Genomic DNA, 15,369 nt, shown 5'->3' with positions numbered 1-15,369 from the left:
TCTACTGGTAAATATGAAGGGAGGACTGGAGTTGGAAAAATTAGCATCTTGCAGACATCACAGTAAAGACTGCATCAGGCAAAAATCAGCCATGGTGTTAAATCTAGGTGAAAATTTTGATGAGGAGCAGGATATTTGCACGGTCTTAAAGTATCTTCCCACAGACTGGTTATTAGTTACAAAAAGCTAAAAAAAAAACAAAACGGAAACAGTCATTATATAGTGGAGAATTCAGACAATGCCTTGACTGGATGATCAAATGAGTGACAGACATGATACCCTGAGAGAGGATGCAATATCAGCCATGCAGCATTCTGAGCCCAGCATACACAGCCTGGATCTAATCACCAGGAAACATCAGACAAGCACAAAATGAGGAAAGTTCTATTATTTTTAAATATCAGTAAAAGATCAGAGAGACTATATTCTTCAAAAATGTCAACGTCCATATATACACTACCAAATGTAAAATAGATAGCTAGTGGGAAGCAGCCGCATAGCACAGGGAGATCAGCTCAGTGCTTTGTGACCACCTAGAGGGGTGGGATAGGGAGGGTGGGAGGGAGGCTCAAGAGGGAGGGGATATGGGGATATATATATACATATAGCTGATTCACTTTGTTATACAGCAGAAACTAGCACAGCATTGTTAGTTTCTAAAGCAATTATACTCCAATAAAGATGTTAAAAAAAAAATGTCAGTGTCATACAAGATAAAGTCTGTGGGGAAAAAAATCCAGATTAAAAGAGGCTAATGTAACAAGTAAATGTATTACCTGACCCTAGACTAGATGCTGTACTGGGAGTGGAGAATGCTATAAAAGACATTATTTAGGTCAACTGATGAAACTGGAATATGGACGGTAAAGTGTCAATATAAATTTATGAAGTTGATAACTGTACTGTGATTATGTAAGAGAATAGAGAAATTTCCTATTTCTATTAGGAAATGCACACTGAAGCATTTAGGAGTAAAGGGCTACAATGGATAATTATCTTTGGATGTTTCAAGAAAAAAAGAGTACGTATGGGGGTTTGGGAGATAAGAGAGAGAGAGACACAACTCAAATGATAAAGCAAACACGTTTTGAGCTGATAAATCTGGGTATATAAGGGTTGGGTTTTTTTCATATCAAAAAGTGTGCAACTTTTTGTAGTGTGAAATTATTTCCAAATAAGAGGTTAAAAAGAAAAGAAAGATACTCAAGAGCCTTGAAGGGGCTCTGCAATTAAACTCGGAAGGCTAGACCATTAAACTGAAGGCTCATCATAATTCTGGATATTTAAAGATCTCCAACTACTACTTTTATTAAAAAAACATTTGATTTTTAGTAAGCTCTCAAATGACATCAGTATGTATGTATACCATACATACATATGTATACCACCTCATATTATCTTAGAATTTTAACATTACTATTTTATTCTTTGCTATCTTATATTTCTTGATAATAACAAACAAAAGACTATATTTTCAAAAATTAAAACTTTTTATTTTTATCTTTTGTAGAATGTCCAACTTGAGGTTGTCATTAAGAACAGATTTAGGTCATAGTTTATATACCCTACAGTGACAGTATTGCAGTATTTAGCCAATGTGATCTCCCATTTTAAGTTACATATCAGTTAGAAAATCAAGTGTTTACTGTTCTCTACCGTCCATATTATGTTAGGTAGTCTCTATTCCATTTACTAGAACAATAAATTCAAATTGTGATAAAATTAAAAAATAGGTATTGTCTGGTAATGTCAACAGTAGTACTGGTTGAGTACAAATAGGGAGAGCAGGTGTGCGTCGCTACAAGAAAGAGGAAGAGCGGTTAGTGGGTCTCTAGTAAACAAATACCATTTATTTTTACTTGTTTCCTTTTCCATTAAACAACTTCTTTTCCCCTAAAGAAGTAGCAGGTCCTTAGGGAACACAATGGCTTCTAAGTGCAACCGCCCCCAATCCCCCCAACACAAAAACAAACCAGAAAATCCATCAAACAGATAGGAGCTAAAATTCATCATTGCTTCCAAATGTAAAAGAAAGCAAACTTATCTGCAATTAAAAATATGGCTTAAACAACCAAGAAGATTTCACGTGATTGACCATGTTGAGAAAAACGGCCTTATTTTAAAAGAAGAGTGCAAAACAAAAAAGCATTATGATTCAATACCCAATCATGTCATATTCCTGGACTCTGATTTTAAAGTTCACTTTTAAATAGCTGCTCTTCACTAACTGGCTGCTTATGACTCATACCCACGGCTGCTAACCTCTGCACCAATCGTTGTGAAGTCTTTCAGGCTGCATCTGTGAAAGCAGATGGTGTGTTTTCCTTGAGAGCCACAAGAAGAGATATATGCCTGCAGTTCAGGTAGAGAGATGACATCACCCCTCAGAAGAGCATTACCTCACCCTCCCAGCATAGGAATGAGTCACCCGTAGAGTCAACTGCAAATCTCTTGGTATAAAAAAATGTAGGTTATGGTGATGCATTTTCACATTCCACTGATTTGTCTCTGGAAGCAGCTATTTGTCCTGATTTGCTGCTCTGCATTTCAAATTAATTATGTGACTTGCTTCCCACTTCAGTCATTTTAAAAATACAAATGCTTGCTATTTGGGGTTTTTTCCTCTATTTGTCTTTTCCTGTTAATAATTGCAAAATAAAAGGTTTGTCACATCAGCTGGCAAACTCGGTACCTAAGATCCAATCAAGGTCTTTAACCACGCAATCACAAAGCAGTTTAGTAAAGTAATTCAATTACCATTTCTGAACAAACTCCAACTGGCATAATGAACACCAGTGGCACATGTAATCAAGGACTCTATTTGAAATCAGAATGTGAGATAAGAACTCTATTTTCAAGTGGCAGAAGGAACTTCAACTGAGAAAATAAAGGAAGTACTACTACTAAAATGAATATAACCAGTAATAAAAACAAAAATTCTTCTAATATGCAAAAATATTTTTTCATTCAGTTCTTCCTTCTTTTTCTATGCAACCACCTCCCCACCCACCCATCCCCAACCTCCCACCATCAACACATACACTTTTGGGGGTATATTCAACTTTATTTTAACTTAATACGAAAGTTTTGAAACATAAAATGTAAAGAGATGAATATAATAAACCCCTGTGTATCTGTCACCCAGTTTCAACAATCATCGACATTTTGCGACTCTCCACCCATCCACTACATATATTTGTTAATGAGAGTATTTTAAAGTCAGTCACAGGCATCATGTCATTTCACCTATACATACTTCAGTATTCATTGCTGAGAAGTAACTACCATGCCAATGTTACGTCTAACAGAATTAAGAGTAATTCCTTAAAATCATCTAATATTCAAATTTCCCTGATATTGCAAGACATACTATATAATTGGTTTGCTTCAACAAGGAATTTAAACTCCACGTATTATATTTGATTCTTTTTTTCCCCTATAAGGGCCCCTTTCGCTCCTTTTTCCATGCATTGATTTACTTGAGAAACCAGATTATTCACCCTACAGAATGTCCCACAGTTTGGATTTTGCATGTCACTTAACTTGTTCCTTTATTCCCGGTATTTCCTAGAAAAGTGTAATTAGAACTGGAGCTTTGATCTGATGCAGGTTTGATTTTTTTGGACAAGACTACTTCACAGGTGGTGCTATATACTTCCTATTGTAACAGAGGTCAGCAAACGACAGCTCACGGGCCAAATCTGACCCAGTGCGTGTTTCTGTAAGCAAAGTTTTATTGGAACACAGGTATGCTTATTCATTTCTGTATTGTCTATGACTGCTTTCCCACTACAACTACAGAGACCGTATGGCCCGCAAAGCCCAAGATATTTACTATCTAGCCCTTTACAGAAAAAGGTTGCCAACCCCTGAGTTGTCGTATTTGTTACTATTAATCAGTGGATTCAAGGGGGTCAGGCTGATCCCTCCATTTTAAAGTGTCCCACCAACTTTTCACCATTTTAGTATCAATTGATGATCTACTACTTCAATAAAATAATGACTTCTAATTCTATCATTCTTTCCACATTTATTAGCTAGAATTTTTCTATAAAGAAGAACTTTCCTCATTCGGCTTTGGAAGCTGGATTTGTATACACTAGCGTTTTCTCAAGTAGTGACTCACATTAAACACTTTCAAATCCACAAAGTTGTATCCAGTGTGTACCCTAACCAAGAGAGAGGGAAAAGGATCACACTGGCCCTGACAGTTATAAAAGCCAAGTCCCAAGTACAAGCTAAGCAGCAGTAAGAGTTAAAAGGGAGGAAGGGGGAAGAAACAGGGTGAAAAAGCATGTGGAAAGATGCAGATTCATGAGACAGAGGTAAGGAAAAATGGACACAGACTATCTGGGAAAAGGATGGAAAAAAACCAACTACTCTAGAGTCTTCATGAAAGGGACACCCTTTCTCCGTCCTACCTCAGGAACTCCAAGCATCTCTGGTATAATACAACAAATGATGCTTCCAATGATGACCTCAAGGAATTAGTTAAAAGATAAAAGTCACCAAGATTGGGAAGATGTAAAATACATGAAAAACAGTTCACTGAAAGTGTTACATTGTTGACTTTTTTTGGTACCTGGAAATCCCCTTTGCCCAGAACAATTACTTTCCTTGCCATGCTAGCTGTTTTGGAAACCGAGGTAGGGCGAGGCAACAGCAGGCATCCAACTTATGAAATGGAAACGTGTCCACGGGGAGGTGACCGCGGCTCATCCAGCCCCATCCCTGGGTCCCTGACTCCACCAGCCACTCACTAATGTGACCTTGGACAAAAACTAACACCCTACTCTTTTACAAAATTCCTCAAATTAACTTACTGCACTGGATCCTCAAAAGCACTCTCCACAGCTTTTTGAAAAGGTATGTCTCTGGTCCCTAAACTACTAATGAATGTTTCTACCACTCTGGGGATCCACAGGCCTCCTGCTTTCCTCACTCCTTCCCCTGTCCCCCTCAATCCTTCCAGAGTCAAAACAGAAAGGGTTTTTAACATTTTCTTTTGCTGTAAGACTTTCAATGAGACTTTGATGAATCACAGGGTTCTCTGAATGAGGCATCTGCATTGTTAAGTATCTATATTTAGAAAATATTTATAAAGAATTCACACCAACTAACCATTGGGGAAATGTGGAAGAAAGCAGGAAAATCCCTAAAATCCTACTAAAGCCAATCTCTCCTTGAAACCCTTTCTTCTCTCTGACTCATCACTCTCTACCTGAATTTTAAAATGTTAGGGAGGGACGTCCCTGGTGGCGCAGTGGTCAAGAATCCGCCTGCCAATGCAGGAGACATGGGTTCGAGCCCTGGTCCGGGAAGATCCCACATGCCGCGGAGCAACTAAGCCCGTGCGCCACAACTACTGAAGCCTGTGCTCTGCGACAAGAGAAGCCACCGCAATGAGAAGCCCGCGCACCGCAACGAAGAGGAGCCCCCGCTCACCACAACTAGAGAAAGCCCGCGCGGCAGTCAAGAACCAACGCAGCCATAAATAAATAAATAGACAGATAGATAGATAGATAAATAAATAAATATCCCTCTAAAAATTTTTTTTTAAATGTTAGGGATTCTGAAAGTTTGGTTGGAGGTCATCTTCTCACCCTACTCTCCTTCCCGGTGATTGCTCCTCTCAGTTCCCAGGACACTAACACTTCTAACTTTTCTCTTCAGTCCAGACTTTTCCTCTGAGAGCACCAGACCCACATATGCACAGGCTTTCTTAACATCTCTGCTTGGAGTGCACTCAAGGTCACTCGGCACTCACTGCATCTAAACAAATTCATGTTCTCCCTCTCTACACCTGTTCCTTTTCTTTTTTTCTTTTTTTTAAAGGGGCCGGGGAGCAGTCTCGGAGGACACTTTTATTTATTTATATTTTTTTGGCCGCACCAGCGGCTTGTGGGATCGTAGTTCCCTGACCAGGGATTGAACCCGGGCCCTCGGGTTCTCTTCAATCCGTCACTTTACTTCACTCACTTCCTCGGTCACCTTATCATCCCCATCTGTACTAGACTGGCCTCTTAACTAGTCTCCCCGCTTCTGCTCTTCTTCCTCTCCCAGTCCATTCTCTACGGTCAGTAGAGACTGCCTATATATGTCGTCAGTAGTCAGTAGAGTACAGGAGAGACTGATTTCAGTAGGATTTCAGGGATTCACCTGCTTTCTTCCAGACTGATCATTCCTGCTGCAAGGCCTTGATGCCAGCTGTTTCCTCTCCCAGAGCAGTCCTTCCCAGCCTCTCTACCCATTTCTTGCAGCTCTTTCTCCTCATAGGATCTCAGCCGTAATAAACATAATTTCTTCTGAGAAGCCTTCTCTGACTTCCCAGCTTGGGAGGTCAGGTATCCTTGCTAAGTCTCTCTTAGTTCTACCCGTCCTTGTGACAGTTACCACAACTCAATCATGATACTGACACTATAATCATTTCGTATCTGGCTCCCCATCTGGCCCCACATAGTGTCATGTAAGTTCCATGATGGCAAGGATCTCATCTGTCCTGGGCATTGCCGTACCCCAGCGCACTGCCCTGCAGGATCCCCTGCCCCCTTAAAGACCAGTTCAGTTTTGGATGTGTTAAGTTCAAGTACCTTTGAGTCTCCCACTAGGGTTAAGAAGCAGTTAAGGGCTTCCCTGGTGGCGCAGTGGTTGAGAATCTGCCTGCCAATGCAGGGAACACGGGTTCGAGCCCTGGTCTGGGAAGATCCCACATGCCGCGGAGCAACTGGGCCCGTGAGCCACAACTGCTGAGCCTGCGCGGCTGGAGCCTGTGCTCCGCAACAAGAGAGGCCCCGATAGTGGGGGGCCCGCGCACCGCGATGAAGAGTGGCCCCCGCTCGCCGCAACTAGAGAAAGCCCTCGCACAGAAACGAAGACGCAACACAGCCGTAAGTAAATAAATAAATTTAAAAACTAAGTTTAGAAAAGAAGCAGTTAAGTGCTCACAATGTGCTGAGCGCCATGCTAAGTCTGCTCTCTATATGAGGTCTTTGAGTGATTATTCCTGATAAAGCACATTAAGAATTATTAGAACAGAAAATGCAAACACATCGGTAAGTATTGAGGTATTTCAAAAGGCATGAAATATTGGAAAGGGGGCAAGAAATAAGCACAAGGATCTAGGGTTGAGTCTCTGCTTTACTACATCAGACAAACCTCTGAACCATTTTGAGCCCCAATTTTCTCATCTGGAAAATGGGGGTTAATAAGAGTATTTTATAAGGCTATGTTAAGGAATAAATAAGAATGGATTTGATGTCACTTTGCAAACTATAAAGTGCTAGTCAAGCAATACTTGTTAAGTAGATGTAATGATCCAGGGCTGCTATTTTGAACCTCTAAGGTAATTCGTGTGTGAGTGCATATATACATATACTTGTTAAAGAAAAAAGTTAAAAACGAAAATACAAACTCTTAATCTGACTATCTATAAATTCATCATGAGCCTTCTTTTAGTCTCCATAAGGAAACTTCAGAAATGACTATGGTTCGTTAACACTACACTTCACATATTGCAAAAAAGCTTTTAGAATTCAAATAGTCGCTCCAAAAGTAAATTCAAGGAGAGAGCAGAAAGCTTAATTATGCCAAGTCAATAACAGTTGGCCCTTGAATGTGCATTTGCACTGCATGAATCCACTTACAAGTGAATTTTTGTCACTAAATACATACTCCAGTACTCCACGATCCATGGTTGAATTTGCGAACATGGAACCGTGGATACAGAGGCCCACGGAGAAGTTATGTAGGATCTTCCACTGCATGAAGGGTTGGCACCCCTATCCCCAACGTTGTCCGAGAGCCAACTGTATCTCTTTCCCAATCCTGAATTCACAACACCCATCTAAAAACAAAGTCTTAAAACTATATAAAGATGAGTTCGATATAAGAATTAAATACATCAAACTGTGACCAGTCTTTGACTCGCCAGAAATCTCTATCAGCCCTAAAATTCTCCTTTGAATATAGAGGTTCTGAAGGTTCATAAAGTACTTTATTGACCAAAAAGATAAACAATATTAAAGAGAAGTTAACAGGCATACTTTTGTATATTTTAATTCTTCAAAAATGTTACACTATATATCGAACACAAAATGGTAACTCTTAATAAACTAAAATGAGCAACTGACCAGACTACTAGTTGACAAAATTGACTATTTGTGACTTTATGAGAGAAAAAAAAAAAAAAAGATGTTCCAACATTGTTGTGTTGAGGAAACAATTTTTTAAACATTTCCCTAAATTTCAAGGAAAACATTGAAATTACCATGACGGGGAAAGTAAAGGAAGCTTATCTGCTGAAAGTAAAATGTTCCCAGAAATCATACCTCAAAGACTAAGGAGGAGGCATCATGGTTAACAAGTAGTTACGTGATCTAAACATGAGGGATTATGAGATCTTTCAGTAGATCTGGATATTAGTCGAAGAAGGCATCCCATGTGATATGCTTAAAAGGAAATGTAGGTTAAAAAAAAAAAAAGAAAGGAAATGCAAAAGAAAAAAGAAATCCTGAAGTGAGTTGGTATTTATGATCATCAAAGATTTTGAATTATTGACCAAGAGCAGTGAGATACCAAGTAGATAATTATTATTTCATTCTTTCTTTCCTTAACCTATAGTCAACCTACAAAACAAAATACCTCAAGGAAAACTACCAGGTTAACTTTTGAAGTATACTTTTTGCATTCACGGTGAAAAATACAGATTTAAGTACCTATCTTTGCCTTCACTTAGATTACTGTACATTCATAAAGGAGATAAATAATGTGCACGAGAAGTCAATTTCCTACAAAACAGAGTCAAACCAATTTCTCACTTGGCAACACGCGTGCTGGAATAAATCGATTTAGTTCACAGCACTGTTTTCAGCCATGCTAAGGGATTAATAAAACAAAATTAAAACAAAAAACTGTTTCATTTCTATAATTAAAAGAAAAGCAATTAACCTAAGCAATTATTTAAATATTGGCTTGCTCCGTGATTGACAGTGACTTTTCCAAATAAACCACCATCTTAGACGGTGTTCATCTAAGGCTCAAATTGTGCTAGTTTATGTACAAATGAAAAACTGCCAAATGACCAGACATCTTTCAGTATAAATTAGACTATCTATAAAACAGATTACAGATCCTCTTTTAATAAAGCAATACTCAAAATGGTCTACTAATGGACCCTTGGTGAACAAATCAAGTAGCCGTTAAAAATGTACTCTTTCCAAAAGATCCCCCCCAACCTATGAAGGCCCTTCTTCGTGACTGCAGGCTGACTCTGCAGTGCGCAGGCTGGAAAGCTTCAGCTTTCATAGTTGTCTGTTTCTGCACCTGCCTGAAACAGAAAGGCGGTGTGTCCCTTGGGGAGAAACATGCCTAAAATAAAATAAAACAAAACCCCAAACTCTAACTATAGACTTATGAGAGAGTTGTTTGTTCTTTTTAAGAGGAAAAAAAAAAAAAAAAAAAAAAGGACATTTTAACAGAAAACTGAAACAAAAAAAACAAATATGGTATCTCTAAATAAAGAAAAGGTAAGGTATTGTCTAAGGACAGACTAGTTATATATACACAATTATAATATGCATTCTAAACACAGATAAGGAAGAAGGTCTTCGTGTTTATAAATGTGTTCCAAGACACAAAGAAGTAGACAGTTCAAGGATATTATGTCTACTTAGATTTGGTGAACTGTGATCCAAATGCCACCCAGAGACCCCAAAGAAAACCTATGCTAATATGTCACAAAACAGAATTTTAAGACAATCAATGAGGAACCACTGCCAAATCTCCTTAGTGCTTTTTCAAGGTTGAATCTGCATATAAATTAACAGTGGAAAGCAAATCAGATTTTACCTCAGGTGGTCCTTCTGAAAATTAAAAACAAAATTCTTAGCTACGATCAAAAGTATCAGATTTAGAACCTAGGGGCACATGTTAAAGGTAACAGAGTAAACCTTAGGTTCATCATTTATTCTAACACACACACACACACACACACACTGTTTTAGCTTGGTTTATATCAGTATTCTTTTGAGGAAGCTTATAAATACCTAGTCAAGAGGAAAGAGTGGCAAGTCAGATCTGTGTCCCATGGCACCTCAACCTTCCTGCAGCATACAATGCATTCTAAAAATAATGTGAAACACTTGCTTTTAATGGAACTGTCAATCTCTCTTATCCTCTGGGAACTTATTTTTTCCTTAACATAATCAAAACATGACTAAAGCAACACAATAAACTATTTTATATGCTTTTTGATCAGAAAAGGTTAAGGACATCATGAAAGCAGGCTGAGAGGCAATGAGATATGTACCTAATGGTAATGAATTTGTGCCATTTTTAAAAGAATCCTTAAATGTAGTAAAAGGGGAAGTTAAAAAATTCCTCTAGATAATTTATATGAGTGTTTCATGTATTTGATGGTACCTGAGTCCTGAAGTTAAGGACAATCTTTAGAAATTTAGTCCCTGGTGGTCCAGTGATTAAAACTCCGCACTTCCGCTGCAAGGGGCGTGGGTTCGATCCCTGGTCAAGGCACTAAGATCCCACATGCTGCACAGCGCAGCCAAAAAATTTTAAAAAACAAGGAGAAGAAGTTTAGTTCAATTCATAAGTTTACAGAGAAGGAAATTAAAGCTCTACTGGAATAATTAGCCGGGTCACACAGCCAGTTAACAGCAGCACCATGACTAGAACTGAAGCCTCTGAATCCCAGTGCCTCCTCCACACCACACGGCCTACAAAGTTCCTGTGATGCTTTTACTTTATTATTCTAGCAAAAGTACACGTGATCCATAACCAATTCCTCTATCATTAATAACTTAAAAATTATTATACAGTCTATCAAATCCTTTAGCCTTCAGCTTCTCATTAGATAAGTCACTTTAAGCATCACTGCACAGAGAATACATCTTCCCTGGCCTTCTGGGTTTAATTGGTTTCATCTTTGTACTACTCTTGATGAAAGGGTGGAGAAACTGACATTCTAATAGAGGAGTCTCCAAACGGAGCCTCCACTTGTCACCTGGGTGGCTCCTGTTACATCTCCCCACCAGTTCCTGCCTGCTGTACCCAGCTCTCCTCTGCACACTACCTGTCCTAGCAAACGCTGAGCTTCAGACAGAGAAAATTAACTGTTTCTCCCAAAAAGTTAGGGACCGTCATAAAATTGTCTATCAGATGCATTTAGAAGGGTATTATTGCATCCAATCCGGGGCATTTCAAATAGCAGTTTTTGTTCCTCTTTTGGTGGTGTTTTGTCCAGCTTCCGAACATAACTTCTAGATACTGAGTGATACACACCTTGCTGAGTAACAGGTGACCCAAGCTCGAAATACAGTCCTCTCTCCTTGTTAATGTTTATAACCTTACGAATACTCTCATAATGGTGATATTTCTATTATATACTAGATCAGTCGTTCTCAAAATGTGGTCTGTGGACTCTGTTTGAGGTGCAGAGGGTCAAATGGTTTTCATAAGAAGGTGCTATTTGCCTTTCCCTGGGGTGCTATTTGCATTGATGGTATAAAAGCAACGGTGACTAAAGCATGAATAAGGTACCAAACTCATAGTCCTGGCATCTTCACAGTCACACACTCACAGCAAAAAAAAGAAGAAAAAAGTTTCACTCGAGAATGTTCTGATGAAACAGTAAAAATTAATTTCATTAAATTGTGACCTGAGTACGTATCTTTTTACTATTCTGCCCGACTAACCAGGAGGTGTGCATTAAGGACTTCTGCCATGAACGGAAGCATGTTTTGAGGAAAAGCACTTGTGTGACTGAGTTTTGAGCTGAAACTAGCGGCACTGCTCACAAAGCTCCATTTTTACTTGAAAAATTGAGAGAAAAGCTACAGTGATGAGACTTGGGTATTCGGCAGACGTTTTCTCAAAAATAAAGTGAACCTCTCACTTCAAGGAAAACAACTGACTGTGTTAATGATAAAATCCAAGTTTTCAAGCGAAAATTAGAATTTTGGAATAGCTGTATCTACCCATGTGAGCTTGACAGCTTCCCAGTACTGGAAGACTTTTCTGATGAGATCAGTGGTGACAGCAAAAAATTTGAGTTTACAAAATATTCTATAAGGAAATATGTCAACATTTGGAAGATCTGTGTAACTCAATGAATCAATATTTTCCAAATGATGTTAGAAAATCACGCACGAGTAAAAGGCAAGACAGACCAATGGATGTTACTGGTACAGAGTACAACTGTTCATTGATATGGTTTCAGATTCCACGGTGCAACTAACCTTTCAGAAACTTCCACTTGTTCTCGTGTAGAACCAAAAAAGAATGATCACAATCAACTGAAAAGGCTACTAAAATACTCCCTTTCTCCACCTACATATGCATTTTATTCTTCATACAGTTCAACCAAAACAACAATGCAACATATCGAATGCAGAAGCATACAGGAAAATCAAGTTGTCTTCTATTAAACTGGAAATTAAAGAGATTTGCAAAAATATAAAACAATGCCACTTTTCTCATTAAATTATTTTTTGGGGGAATACACTTTTTCTTTTTTTTTTTTCCTAAAGATTTTTTGATGTGGACCATTTTTCAAGTCTTCATTGAATTTGTTACAATATTGCTTCCGTTCTGGTTTTCTGGCCCCAAGGCATGTGGGATCTTAGCTCCCTGACCAGAGATCGAACCCACACTTCCTGCACTGGAAGGTGAATTCTTAACCACTGGACCGCCAGGGAAGTCCCCACTTATTCTCCATAAAAATGTATTATTTATGCTACGTGCAATGCAACGGGGTTCATTCTTAAAAATAATCTAATAATAAGTGTTTTTAAAATTTCTGTTTTAATTTTTAATATGGCTTAAGTTTAGATAGATATAACCCATGGGGAAGAAAGCTCTTTGGATCTCTTCTTAATTTTTAAGAATGTAAAGAGTCCTGAAACCATAAAGTTTGAGATTCACTGTACTGGATGAACAGCCTGAGTTGTAAACGGGAGGAACATACAAGATGCAGAAAGGGCTCCAGAGCAGGTGGAGTGGAGTACAGTCAGGCAAGCCTGGTTTAATCCCAGCTCTACCATCTAGTCGGTCTGTGACTTCAAGCAAATAACTTCTCTGAGCTTCGTATTCCTCTTCTGTAAAATGACACCAGCATATCAACCTCAGGAGGATGGCTGTGAGGATTACAGTGTGTGTAAAGTACACTGTGTATATTACAGCTCTGGGAACAATGCTGTCATTAGCATATCTACACAGTAAACACACAGTCTCAAGAAATGGTCCCAAGAACTTGGGGCAGTAGTGATCTAGTAAATTTTTTTGTGTGTAAAGTAGGAAATTAAAACCTACATAGGGGCTTCCCTGGTGGCGCAGTGGTTAAGAATCTGCCTGCCAATGCAAGGGACACGGGTTCAAGCCCTGGTCCAGGAAAATCCCACATGCCGCTGGGCAACCAACCCCGCGAGCCACAACTACTGAGCCTGCACTCTAGAGCCCGCGAGCCACAACTACTGAAGCCTGCGCGCCTACAGCCCATGCTCTGTAAGAGAAGCCACCGCAATGAGAAGCCCGTGCACCACAACAAAGAACAAAAGCGGCCAAAATAAATAGATAAAATAAATTTATATATAAACAAAACAAAACAAAACAAAAAAAACCGAGATAATGCAAAGAGGTCTCAGAATTCTTTTTCTGAAATGGAAAGTGGTCAGTGAGCTTTTCATTTATTGTGTAAAGGTGACACAAACTTTTAAAATATGCTTGCAATTCAATATTTCAAAGCATTCTACCCAAAGGATCAAGGGTTGGGGGTGAGTGGGAAGGAGGACACTTAAAACAAGAGAGCCCTAACAAACCACAGAAAATGGTAAGGACTGGGGATGGTGAGAATATTGAACTGTAGTTTAAAAAACAGCTAATATAATTGCTATTGTAAGAAAATCTTCAAGCTCGACTAGCTGCTTATAATTTAAACACGCTCAATGGCACTCAGGTTATTACGACTCTTTGTCATATCACGCAATTTATGTTTTTGTGAGTGTGCATATTTTAGTGTATAGAAACACACATGCTTTGCACCACTACAACACACTATAATATTACCTCAGATGTAAACAGCTTACAATCTTCTGATTTTGCTCATCACCTTTCATGTCTAGTCTGAAAATAAAGCAAAATGTGCATACCCAAGCATAATCTCAGGAGGACACAAATAAATGAATATTCAGGTCTGAGTAGTAATTCATTTGACTATGACATCCAATTCAAACTTTTTCAGGCAATTTACGACCAAAGTGTTATTTATATTAATAATTCACAAGTTCACGATTCTCAACAGATGTTTCCGGTACACTGTCCGGTAAGCAACAGGCACTCGGAAAGTCTAGTCAAGGCTTAGCACACAGCGAGTGTGGAGGCTGGGCAGCGCCATCGCCCTAAGTACCTGCCCGGGTGCCCCAGAAAGGAATCCAGGCTGGGTTTTCTAGACAGCAGCGGGGTCACTGGGAGCAGTTTTCCCATCAGAAAATTCCATCGCCACTAATCAGGTCATTCTCAAGCCCTTCATGTTAGGTTTTGTCTTTTCCAAACTTGATACCAGCTAAGAAGCTTTTTGAAAGGGAAAGACTGATGATGAAAGGGAAAAAAAAAAGAGTACCCTAGGGAGTATCCCATAGGGACAAGGTAGAAGGCTGAAGGTATTCTGGAAAACAGGTGACTGCTTCCATGTCAGCAGTCATAACTCAAAAGACGGACTTATTTTAAATGATTTAAACAAGAGGGTAAAGCTCCAGAAAAGGAGAGAGATTTAATCTATCAGAGTCTAGACAAAAGGTCAGGTTGGGGGCTGTATTTAAATGAGGGGAGTCTAGACTTCCCTCATTTAAACACAGCCCTGGGCTTCCCTGGTGGCGCAGTGGTTAAGAATCCGCCTGCCAATGCAGGGTACACAGGTTCGATCCCTGGTCCGGGAAGATCCCACATGCCGCGGAGCAACTAGGCCCGTGCGCCACAACTACTGAGCCTGCGCTCTAGGGCCCGCATGCCTAGAGCCCGTGCTCCACAACAAAGAGAGGCCACTGCAATGAGAAGCCTGTGCACTGCAGCGAAGAGCAGTCCCCGCTCTCTGCAACTAGAGAAAGCCTGTGCGCAGCAACGAAGACCCAACGCAGCCAAAAATAAATAACTTAATTAATTAATTTAAAAAAATAAATAAACACAGCCCCCAACCTGCCCCTCATCAAGGTGGGCAGTGTCCTTACTTTATTGATGGTGACACTAAAGCTCTGAGGGGCTAAGTCACCTGCCCAAGTTTTGGAGTCATATGCCAGAGTAGTTTTGGAAGCAAGGTCTCTTTTTTTGCAAATAATCCATCTTGTCTAAAATTACACTCCAAGA

At 39.4% G+C, this 15,369-nt stretch overlaps 1 protein-coding gene across 2 annotated transcripts in view; it reads right to left on the bottom strand.

The window, feature by feature from the left end:
- EIF2AK3 (eukaryotic translation initiation factor 2 alpha kinase 3) overlaps positions 1-15,369 on the bottom strand; it is a 70,203-nt gene that overhangs the window by 39,736 nt on the left and 15,098 nt on the right. The window contains exon 1 of one of the 2 annotated variants that reach the window (XM_059942844.1): positions 14,077-14,135. The exons of the other annotated variant lie outside the window; for it this stretch is intronic. The gene's annotated coding sequence lies outside the window, so the exon portion shown is untranslated. Of the gene's footprint in view, positions 1-14,076; positions 14,136-15,369 lie in introns of those variants that run through there. 2 annotated transcript variants of the gene reach the window in all.

This window comes from Balaenoptera ricei, chromosome 13, assembly GCF_028023285.1.
Source record: "Balaenoptera ricei isolate mBalRic1 chromosome 13, mBalRic1.hap2, whole genome shotgun sequence".
Lineage (NCBI taxonomy): Eukaryota > Metazoa > Chordata > Mammalia > Artiodactyla > Balaenopteridae > Balaenoptera > Balaenoptera ricei.
Note: the sequence above shows the minus strand (reverse complement) of the source record. Positions and strands in the feature narration are given on the sequence as shown.